Consider the following 11,674-nt stretch of genomic DNA (forward strand, 5'->3'; position numbering starts at 1 on the left):
TTTTTATGATTTTTTTTTATACAGATATACAATTTTTTTTAAATAATAGTACAGGGGATAATCTGTTTGTCTTTGACCCTTTTTTTGCAGTCAAGTTAATAGTTAATTATACCAGATAATTATATAACTTATATTATTATGTCAGCTAATTATATAAATCACGAATATGCAGAAAAAAACATAGGTTTGTATTTGAAAAAAAAAAGTTAAATGAAGTCTCTTGTATATCTGCGGCTTTATTTGTTGTTTTTTAATATACACCTTAACCAACATAATAAATGTAGCTGCTCCGAATGAATAGGGACACACTGCATATAGACAAACTGAAATGTCGTTAAAGGGATGGAAAAATTCGTGGTTTGGCAAAAGTGGCAAAAAAGTGACATTTCAGCGAAGATATGTAAAAAAAGTCTGCCAAGTTGATGGTGGAAAAGATTAGGCAAGTATGCTACAGTTTTTCAGTCTGAAATCATAGTGTTTGAACAATGTGCCAGAGAAATAAAACGGCTATGAATATATTCCCAGAAGATTGACATTTTCTCTGACAGGTAGCTCTCAGGGCCTTAGCCTCATGCGAGGCGTAAGCAAAGAGTGTTTGGAAATGCATGGAGGCCCTGACGGAAGTCAGCGACACTAATGACCTGACTCTGGCAGGGCACCCTGGACATTTGGGGCATAGAGGCAACGAATAGGTTGACATATTGGGCGATAAGGGAGCCAACATGGACTGTATGGGCCAAAACCCTACTGCGGCCTAGCAGCATGCCACAAAAGAGAATACGTCTAAAAATGGATCCTTAATGAGTGCAAAACGTAGTGGAACAAACAGGTATGAGACACGCGAAGAGATTCATAGAAGGACCATCCGCAAAACTTACAAAAGAATTACTGGATGGCAACCGCAACCGAACCACGATTCTGGTTGGACTGTTGGCAGGGCACTGCCACTTAAGAAAGCACATGCACCGGATAGGAGTACAGACAGAAGAAACACTGTGCAGATACTGCCAGGAAGTGGAGGAGACCGCAGAACACATTTATGTTTCTGTGAAGGTCGATGTAGGTGCAGGTTCTTGCACCTACGGCAAGAAAAACCACAAGCAAGATCCTACACCAAGGAATTGCTGGCAAAGCTGTGGAGGCTGGTTATAAATAACACAGGAGCACAATAGATCTATTCAGATCGAGGTGCAGTAGGCCTTGTGGTCTCCTCTTTTATCCCTATTCCTATCCCCTGATGAGCATTATAACTTTCCAACGTTTTGTGCATGCGCATGTGAAGGTTCTAATTAAATTGCTGTGAAATTCATAATGGATCATCTAGAAAGCAACCCGCATAATTCCTGAAAATCGCATAAAAATCTGACAAATTATTACGGAGATTTAGCTGTGCGACAATTTGACGTTTATTCATGCGCAGGCCAAATTTAATAGATAAATTTTAACTACCAGCTGCTTCATCAAGTATAAACCGTTTTGTTTCACAGCATGTCTCCTTGTTGATCCAATCCATTCATACTGTCTATCCGTGATTATTTCGAAGAACATTATTACTTCTTTTATAATTCGACAATGTGTGAAATGATTTTGACTATCTTCGGGCTTTGGAAGAGTTATTCTGCTGTCTGTATAAATATTTCGGATGGGGGTCGTTGCAAGGATGTTGTCCTTAGCCTTTTTAAGGCCTTAGTAGTAGCCAGGAGTTCAGGTTGATTATTACTATATTTTTAGTTATATTAGTTGCTTATATTCATTTCGATGCGAGAAACTAAGTTTAAAAAAAATTTATTTAATATAATCTTACAAACTTTTACACATTCAATACAAGAGTTCTATTGAAGTATGTATCTGGTTCGGAGTCCAGAGTGGATCTGAAGTAGAAGAAGGGTCCTGATGCTTAGCCTAGTACGCACTGAGATTCTTTGAATCGATTCATGATGTGGGGCAGAGTCGGGACTGCGTAGATTCATTGTTGCGATGCAGTCCCCATTCTGCTCCGCGACAAAGAACCGTGTTCAGACCAAGATTCAGTTCGCATTCATCAGTGCCTGCAAAAATGACGGAGAAACTAGCTCTCTCAGGAATTTCCCTTGCTCTTTTTTGCATTGTACGTAGTGAATCCAGTCGGAGGTGCATTAAAAAACGCTCAAAAAGATGGTGGGTTCGACAAATATTTCACGGCGGGAATCAGCACGGGTAAAATCTTTTGGACACGTTCAGATTAAATGATGGCGCAGGGTTCAGAAATTTTTTGAGGATGTCCCCCGACCGATTTCGAATCCATTTTAATGAAAGTTAGCGGTCAAATTTCCAAGAAAGATACCAACTTTAACTAACTCTCCGGCCAACATATTAACTCTTCTTAGGGAGTGGAGACTCGTATACAATCCTCATGTACACCTTCAGGATTTTAAAACATACGGAACTGTCCTTTTAAAGAGCGTATTTCTTTTTTTCAACTTCGTCGACGGAAACACTGAATTTTTGGGCTAATCTGTTCAATGTTTGCTTTTCAATTCCCGATTTCTGTATTCCGTGAATGATACATTCCACCAACACCGATGGGAATACATGTCTTCAATAAACTGTAAAGTCAACTTGGTACTCCACAACATACCTTTGTACAAGGCACTGTCAAAATCTTCAAGAAAACACTCACTACAACGTCAACTAAACAAATGAAGCAAGAGCGCTTGTTCCGATTCACGTCCGCACTGGCAAATGTTTCGCAACATTGAGTCAAAGAATACAATATCGGATTGGATTCAAGAGTCCGAAAATGCTAGCCCGTAACACACCAGATTCATCGCAACAATGAGTCGGGGCAGCCCGGACTCAGGCTAGACGCAGCCGAGACTTTCCGGAGATTCAAAGAGTCGAATCAAAGAATCCCAGTGAGTACTAGCTCTTGTAGATAGTTTATAGATAGTTTACATCAGCACAGCATTTATTAAGTTGACTCCAGGCATAATGACGAAGTAATATATATAAAACAACTACGCCACCTAATTTTAACTGCCTAAACTTTTTGATTATTAGCATAATTACGTCTAATATTAAAATAAAATCTCCCAATTATCAATTTTTTTTAATGGTACAGAACTGTCCGGAAATTTAGTCATTGAACTCAGGCACATAAATCGCGGTACAAGAATAAATAGGAAGACCAGAAATAAGGTGTCGACGTTAGATGTCATGGGCAATATGATTTTTGTAAGTGCTGCAATATTACATAAAGGAAGAATAAAAGGACGAGCCTTGGGAGGTAAAAAGAAGCAGAAGAAAACAGTTTTGGTGCTTCCCTTTATAGAAAAGAAGATCGGACAGGGTTGAGGGGCCAATGAAGAAAGAAATACCTCGGTCCTTTCTAAATATTCCAAATGACAGCTGAGTCGATGCGAAAGTACAAAGGTTTCTATTTTTACCTTCACACGAATGTCAGGACATTTGACAAACAAAGATCACGTGTGATCAGAATACTGTACTATTTTCAAAATACAAACGTTAAAATGTATTGTGTAAAGAAAATGGAAAGAGAACTAAACTAAAAAAACTAAAAAAGATTCAATTCAAATTCTTAACCAAAAGCAAACTCTTTTAAACTTATTTATCTTTAAATCAATAAAATGTAGTGACGTTTGGATAATAATTATGTAATAAAATCAATATTTATTTCTTTAACGTAATTTATTTTATTTATCGCTATCTGTTTAATATGTACATTGAGCGAATAGTATAGTTATGTACAATTCAGACATATCTGACAGACCAAGAGGTAGTGGAGAGAAACCAACCAGGGCTGAAACCCTCTTTGATTGAATTGGGTGGATTAGATAGGAGGTCACGAGGCCATCGTCGTTTTAAACGACGTGGAGGATTGTAAAGGGTGGGACGTTAAGGAAAGAGTCTGGCAAGTGGTTAAGTAGAGGGTTGGTGGAAATTGAGGAAGCGTTTTCGGATAAAATCTTTTATAAAAGGGATGTTAACCTTTTTATGGATCGTTTGATTGGAGGTAGAAGTGAACATTGAGGATACGGAGAACTATAGACTGAAAGCATTGAATTGGTTTTGGATGTAGGATAATTTGGCCTAGACCCACAGCTCGTCTCCGTAAGTCTAAATACTTCTGATGAGTGTTTTTGTCCCAGTAGGTGTCTGAGGAGTCCATATCTTTTAAGTTCTTGTCGTTTTAGTTTTGTATATGTAAGTCTGCTATCAAAGTAAAGGGTAGAGTACCGGACTTGGTTTTATCTCGTTGTTAGTTTGCAGGTTTGAGCATAAACGTAACTTGGTTATTTTGCTCGTTCATCCTCATCCGCCACCGAGTGCACCTCGGTAATAAGGTTCAGATGTTGTCAGATAGATTCTATGGCTAGGAGTGGTTTGGAGTGTGTTAATTTGATTGCGCTGTCGACCGCGTAGGTTGTGATCGTGTTTTTGGATGTGTGGGTAGATGGTGTAGAATGTATAGGATTGGGCCTAGGATACTTCCTTGTTAAACGCCAGCTTTGTTTGGCGTAATGGGTGAAAAATCGGTGCCGATGATCACTTAACTCTATCGATCCGAGAAAAAAGACTTCAAGATAAGATAGTAACGAGGGAAAATACATTTTAACTTATTATAGAATCCGGGATGCCACAATCGGTTAAATGCTTCCGGAAATTCCAGAAATTTGGCTGAGCACTATTGTTTGTTTTCTAGAATCGAGGATTTCGTGACTCCTCTGACTCTGACTACTCTGAAACGCTACTAAACTGTAGAGTGGAGGGTTTGGAATGCAAATTAATGGTTAGGAATTAATTTTTTGTAAAGAATTTATGAGTCGAATATGAAAATTAGTCTTTTATGGAGGACACTTTCAAAGATTTCGGATAAAATAGGAAGTTAGCTTATGGGTAAATAACAGGATGGGGCACAAAAAGATTTCTGTGATTTAGGTATAGGAACTATTAAAGATCCACTGATTGGAAAAAATAGGTTATGCGAAATATTGTATTTTGCACATTAAAAAAATTAAAAAAACAGCTGGTTTTTCTCGAAAAAATATCCAAATTTGGAAATGCTTATTTCTTCTGTTTTTTAAGTCACAGACCCGAGCTGGGTCTAGTTTTTTAGAAAATTTTACGCCGAACAAGACGGTTTTTTAAAATGTTTTTCTAGTCAATCATTCATAACTATATTTAAAAATTCTGGAACATTTGCACTTTTTAAGAAAACCTTAAATTGAGCTGTGGAGCCAGGAAATCGTCCTGGAACGACGCCCAAAAGCAATCGATAGGAAAGTATAATAAGCTTTCAATTGGTCACCTTCCACTTTGCCCCATTTCTCAACCGTTTTCTTGATTTTTGATTCGCGATTTTTGAGCAAATAATGTGTTTTTTTACGTGCTCATGAAAAAAACCTATCACTCCTGATTTTCAAGAATGCATAAACTAACGCCAGAGTGGATTGGCTTAAGAGGTAGCGAAGGATTCAGCGATATGACCTGAGCATGAAGTGATATTCAAATCGGGATGGGGAGTAAAATCTGTGGAAAGATGGTCGGAAAGGAATTTTCTGGGTTTGACCTGGTCCATTATACCGTCCGAAAATCTAATTGGAGAAGACTTTTGGTAGTGTTTGGTAACCTTTCTAGTAGCTAGCCGAAGGGAGTTTTCTTGTATAGATAAGGAATCGAGGTATAACTATATTTATCAGATTAATTAATTTACTAAAATAAAAATGACGAATATAAGTAAATGTAATTTTCAAGATTCATCCATGCTTTCAAAAAACACTTACCCCATATCTAAAAAATTCAGTACTCCAGAACACCAGATAGTAATTGTATAAAAAAGGTACTGAAAGTCTTACATCCTTACTGCGTAAATCTAGATAACTGTAAAACTGCCTATTTTTTAATGTTATTATTAACTTCTTTTATTGGTTCTCGTGTAACACACTCAATAATTAACAAAAATCTGTTTTATTTTATTACTTTCTTTTAATACTGAATGGTTTAGTCATCATTTTAAACAGTAGTTACTGCAATCATTTATTGATTAAATTAGTGGCGTGTTTAAGCATGGTAAGAAGTGCGCACACACACACCCATATATATATATATATATATATATATGTGTGTGTGTGTGTGTGTGTGTGTGTGTGTGTTGATGAGTGTAAAATGCTTATTGAAAGTGGACGTCGGTGGCGTGGTCGCAACGGTTTAGTCGTTGACACGGCGCTCATCACTATAAGGTAAAGGTCCCGGGTTCGAATCCAGCGGTCCTGCATTCGAACCGGACATACAAATGTTTTTTTTTTCCAAAACACCGGCACCTCGAGGTTGATATATACTTTGCTGTTGGGAATCCTCGTTAAAAAATAAAAGAAAAAAAAGGATTATTCAGTTCTAGCCAGACCCCCGTAAATTATCGTAAAATTGTGTAAAAAGTATCAATAAATACAAATTTAATCTACTCTAATAAATAAATTGTTTTGTTTCAAAATGTTTGACTTTTTTAAGAATAAAACTGTCAATCATCTCCACCATTTCCAATTTCACTGGAGCTTTTCAGGTGCAAATTCTTTCAAATGATAATAAATATATCAACAAAGACTTTTTTTATTTTAATTCACAAGGATGTATACACCTGAAGTTTATAAGAACATTTGATATTTGCGAAAGCTTTGACATTTTGGAGAATATGACCTGATACTTCTTTGTTATCGGTTAGCTGCACTTAAAGTGTCACTGAATGACATTAAGTGTATACAAAACAAAACGACCCCTATATATAATTTAGATGGTCATTTCACTCACCGTAAAAGCGATTTCCGATTTTATAAATGGCCGGCTTTAAGGGGGATTTGGCCTATGGGGAAAAAAAGCTTTTTATTTAAGAGACGGTAAGTATTAAATGGATCTGCGGCGGACTTTCAACGGCCAAGTCACTTTTGCTCATCGTTCCGGGACAGATACGTGTCAATTAACGTAAAGGGTCATAAGTCATAATTTTGATTAATAATCTTGTATAACAATAATGAAAGTTATTTCAGTAATTAATTTTGTATTTTAAATAACTAATTAGTCCTGACTCCAGGGAAAAAGAACATTTGGGCCAATAATAATCTTAGTAGTGCAGTGTATAAGGGAGTGGCCAACGTCTTGTCGTTAGATGGCCCTCAGAGAACCTGAGCAGGAAACGAGGGAACGTCCTTACCCGATTGAGGGTTGGCCATACGCGATTGACACATGGTCACCTGATTTTGGGCCAAAGGCCTGTCCCACATAATAGAGGCGTATTATGCGGTGACTCCATACAGAGAACGTGTAGGCATGCCGACGGATTTAACAATGGTAGCCAGTTTTAGGGTCCTCTGTTTAGGGATGGTAAGGGTACCAATGCTGTCTAAATATATAAATATATACGGACGGGGGAGGGTGCATAATCATCTCAACTGCGGGGCAGCGCATTTTCGTTCCTGGACTCGCATTCGCAGGACTTGCAGGGGCTGAGACCCCTGGTGGGTACCTACAGAATAGGCTGTGGTTTCATTCGTGGCCGTGGACCGTAGTACTTGCGTATGACCACCGAATTACTATCCGACCTCGTGGGAATCGGATGGATCGGATTGCCGGGAGCGTATAACCAGCGAGGAGCTATGACTACGCTGACAGCGTCCCTCATATGCGTGAGGAATAGTGGACGGGGGCGGGTACTTGTCGGTGGTGGCCGTCTGAGCTGCCTTTACCGTAGGCATGATCTCCTCAAGGTGGTGGTTATAGATTCCACTAAAATCGAAACCGCGGCCGGATCAGATCCGGAAGTTTCAACGCTAGCGTTGCACCCAAGAAGATAGAATTGTCGTCTCTATTTAGAGAATGCGTGGGAGACTTGGCCGATGCATTTCGACCACTTTTTGGTACCCCTTTACGCGCGGCACTGGTTAAGTGCACAACATTAACCCCTCGGAAGGGGAAGCAGGAGAAGTCGACATGTCGTCAGCATGCTGCGGGATGATGTGGGCTTTTACCCCGAACCTCACGAAAAAAGTAGGTTTTCGGTGCACTGAGGTGAGTCGCTCCTAACTTGCGGATCTAAACGTGTGATATGGCCTGACGGCTAGGTGCGCACGCTAAAAACCTCAATGTTAATTGACATTGCGACCCCAGTGGAATTGTAGGTCCTCTGTTCCTCTTTTTAGGGAAATTGAGAAGGTTTATTGTATATAGTCAAAATGTGTGTATTGTGCTTCTTGTATCAGGGAGTGTATTTATTAGAGTGAATGGGGATGGGCTGATGGTGAATAGCATCCCCATCGCCCCGCGAGCTGGCGTCGATGGCGGAATATTTACCATCGACTCCAATTAGGTTAGTTTGTTATTGTATGAATGTAGATGAAGGAATATTGAGTACTCCATCTACTAAATAGAATGAATGCAATGTACATGGGTGTGAATGTATTTATTGGTGCGAATGCGTATTGAATGTGTGTTGTAATTTCGCATGCGCTCGGGGTTGAAATGGCCAAGCTGTTCGATGCCGCTTAAAAAAGTTTTTATTAACAAATGCATGAACAACATTATACATTCCTTTCTTTATTCCATACGCTAGACATACTCATAACCGTTGAGGCCGTATGAAGGTAGTAAATTTAATCAATTTTCCAATAATTAGTATAAATAATACAGTTAAATCAAATAAAAATCCGCCAAGGAATTTGCCATCTTTATAAATAAAAATGTAAAAATCCATTTATATAATAAAATTAAAGCAATATAAAAAAGGAAAACCCAAGAATAAACATAGATTCATACAAAAAACTACTAATTTATTAATAAAGTAGATTATTACGTTAGTGGGCGAATAGGTAGAGGAAGATGAAAATCTTTCAATTGTATATGTATTGTAACAGAGGAAGGAAGAGAGTGATAGACAGAGAGAGAGAGAGAGAGAGAGAGAGAGAGAGAGTGGGAGTGAGAAAGAAATGGGTAGAAAGTGAGAGAGATTATAAACATATTAAACAATAACCAGATAAGCATAAAATTTGACAGTGAAAAAATTATAATTATTTATCTTTTGCCTGTCTGTTTGCTCAGAAAATTATATTTTAAAAATTGAAGCAATTGATTTGTTATAATCATCTTAAAACATTATTTCTTACTTTTTGTACAAGTAGAACCTTTTATGAACATTGTCAACTCTTGGGGTGAGGGATAATTTATTTGAAAAGAAAACATTTCGACTCTGTGACTTTCAGTATCGAATTAAAAAAAACTTTTCAACTTCCATCATCCTTTTTCATAGAGATGGACCTTTTCTACATCTGTGGTTTTTCATTCATCCTTTGTTCGAACCTCTTGGGGTGATTTACTTTACGCCGAAAAGAAATTCATCCCGTCCATGTCATTACTGTTTTTTATTATTATTATTATCTGGAAAGAGAATACGAGGTGTTTTTTAATGAATGGGAGGTAAATCAAGTATGGATGTTTATAGTGCAAAGGTTTTTGAAAATGCCAAACTTATTTATGCTAAAAAAATTTAACTTGAAAGCATTAAAATGCTAAATAATCTAATAAACATTACATTGAAACATTTTATTTAATTGTTGAAAGATAGCACGATTGAAAGGATGATTTATGTACAGTCAAGAACTGAACAGAAATACTTTAGAATTAATGAGGTTAACACCAATTCTCAGTTGAATTATATGTTGAACAGATGAGACATTGCAAATTCAAACATAGATACCAGGCTGGTTTATAACCTATTAAACCTCCTGAATAATACTGAGACGGCCTGTTTCCAAAACCTTTTTCTTCCCGGGTCAACCATTTTAGAAAATCGCTTTCTAACCACGGAAAGTTATCAGCTCGCGCTGTTGCGGAAATATAATGTATGTGTAGGTAAATTATTGATATTTGATTTAGAGTCGGGTTCACCGGGCAGGGTTATCTTCTGATTGGAAGATCGCCACGAGCGATCCTTCACCACCGCAACGTGGTCTGGGTTTTATGAAACCCTGGGGGGATGAATTGACCCGATTCAACGATTCTGCCTGTTCTCTTGTTGGAATTTTAAATAAACAGCGTTACAGACATATTTCTCTCCTGAAACCCTCAAAGAATCGCTCTTACAACAGTTAATATATGTATTTGATACCTGTCCGAGTAGTTACAAATGGACTTTTGAGCAGTGAAATAAATATTTTAAGTATAGCTAAATATTATTCTAATATGATTATCTGCTTTCTTTGTTCATATATTTCAAGATTATTGTATAACAGTGAATTTCCTTTTTTTTACGAAGGACATGAAAATAATATGCTGGATAGTATCAAATGAGAATAAATATATAAAACATACAAAATACTTCAAATAAAGAAGGCCAAAAAGCATTTTTGTTGAGTAAAAACAATCAAATTCGTTTGAGGACCCTTTAATACCCAACAATTACAAATTTATAGCAATAAAAAGTATACATTTTTGGCCTGATTCGCCATGGCAATTTTTTTCACACTGATATCCTATGTTTCACTTAAAAATTCATAACTACTCTGGATTGTATTCAATTTCAAAGTTATTTTAACCTTTCGAATGGTGCATTTTTCAGCGTTCAGAACATACCAAAAAATTCTACATACAACCAAGAACAGGATGAAACAGCTTCATCAAACGTTTAATTTTATTTCTGCGATTCTAATTTATTTACAGAGATCATATTTACGCCATTACATATAGATTAAAGTTGTCTAGATCCACGTAGAATAGTTTTTATCATTTTCGAAAAAAAATCTTACGCAAAGGGAAACTATTTGAGCCTATTTGTTTTGTTTTGATTTTTCCAAAATTGTATTCAAGAGTTTGTAGCAGAAAGATGTTTCGAACTAGCATCACCAAGAAAAATGTCATTGAAATCGCTAATCACACGTCCGTAATCTCTTCCTGTTAGTTATGTTGTACCTGTTATACATACTTGTTTTCTCTTCTGATGATGACGTACCCTTTTATGTCTCTTGGATACCAACCATTCTGAAAATTTTTTTTGTCATTATTTGTTCGTCATTGACAAATAGTTTGATTACCCTTTCGAGTAGTTTCTAAGAAACCAGGATAGTACCCTAGTAAGTTGTTTTATATATATATATATATATAATATATAAAACTATAATTATGCTTGTTATATTTGTCCTCCAAGATTCTCTATCTTTATAATGCAGGCTCTCGATTTTTCCATTATTTCTGAGTTGTTAAGGGTGTTCATGGGGGCCGCGGTAGCCGAGTGGTTAAGGCGTCAGACTCTCGCCTAATAGATCCCGCGGTCGTGGGTTCGATCCCCACCGTCGCCTATGGACTTTTTCTGACGCCTAAGGGGGCCGGTGGCCGCAATTGAAAAGAAATTGACACGGCACTCATCAATGGAAGGAGCGGGATCAGATCTCAGCGACCCTGAATTTGGTCCCAACCCCCTTCAAAAATGAGTTTCTTCGATGGAAGAACACCGGCACACCGGGGGCTCAAATTCACACTTGTGTTGCGAGCCCACAAAAAATGGAGCCAGGGATAAAGTACAATAAGCTGAACAGCTGCAGTGCTCAGGAGGGAACTCCTCCAGTTCCTGGTATGCATTAAAAAAAATAAAAAATAAAAAAATTTAAAAAAAGTTTTTAGTTGAGATGAAAAAAAG

General features: G+C 37.4%; 1 protein-coding gene across 1 annotated transcript in view; it reads left to right on the forward strand.

The window, feature by feature from the left end:
* Positions 1–11,674, forward strand: part of LOC106663799 — a 162,704-nt gene that overhangs the window by 9,625 nt on the left and 141,405 nt on the right. The gene's annotated exons all lie outside the window — the stretch shown is intronic.

Source organism: Cimex lectularius, unplaced genomic scaffold (genome assembly GCF_000648675.2).
Source record: "Cimex lectularius strain Harlan isolate CLEC.00 unplaced genomic scaffold, Clec_2.1 scaffold7, whole genome shotgun sequence".
Taxonomy (NCBI): domain Eukaryota; kingdom Metazoa; phylum Arthropoda; class Insecta; order Hemiptera; family Cimicidae; genus Cimex; species Cimex lectularius.